This window comes from Solanum tuberosum, unplaced genomic scaffold (genome assembly GCF_000226075.1).
Source record: "Solanum tuberosum cultivar DM 1-3 516 R44 unplaced genomic scaffold, SolTub_3.0 scf00573, whole genome shotgun sequence".
Lineage (NCBI taxonomy): Eukaryota > Viridiplantae > Streptophyta > Magnoliopsida > Solanales > Solanaceae > Solanum > Solanum tuberosum.
The window spans coordinates 142,618-143,515 of record NW_006239517.1 but is presented as its reverse complement, the minus strand read 5'-3'; positions in this window follow the sequence as shown (position 1 = coordinate 143,515).

The following is an 898-nucleotide window of genomic DNA, read 5'->3' as shown; positions in this document are numbered from 1 at the left end:
GTATAGGTAATCGGAAAAAAATCAATAAAATTATTGATATTTATATATAAAATGTAAATTTATAAAAATTTCATTAATTGAGAAGCTAATTACTTACATATACTCTAATTTGCATTATTATGAATCGTACTAGATTTTGGTATGTCTCGATACATGTATCTCGTGATAAATGTAGTCACAATTAGGTATAATTTGTTCTAGATACTCTATATCTAAATGGGTTCGCATATATCTGACAATACATAATAAATCTCACTCACGTCTCTCGCCTTCATCCCATCTTGCTCGTCAGGACTCTCCTATGTATATGTTATCCCAAATACATGTGTATCACACTAGATATATATATACAGATACATCATATAGTGTGTATCTAGTATGGTTCGCATCATGTATCTAGTATACATGACTATCTCGCTCGCCTCTCTTCCTATTTTAATGTGTCTCTGGTAACAAAAATACATGTATCTTTCTCAATATATGATATGAAACTCTTAATCAATGGTAAAATATGTATATTTGAAAGTAAAGGTGAAATTAATATATCTGATATAGATATATATTTAATAAGATAGTTTTTCCTAACTATATTGATATATGTAGTGTATCGATATTATATAAATAGTATATAACTAAAAATTAGAATATGTTGTCTGCCATATGGAGTATGGACTAACACATAGTTAGCCATCTTAATCCAAGAAACAGACATTCCCTCTTTCCCCCAAACACAATGTTATGAGCCAAAATGACAAGCCTTATCCTCCCTCACGTGCACTTACAACGGCCTATATTCTTTATTCAATTCAACCCCACTACCCATTAATGTCTCTTACATGTCTTCTCTTATCACCAAAATGGTCCACCCCCCCCCCCCCTTTTTTTTTTTTCTTTGTTT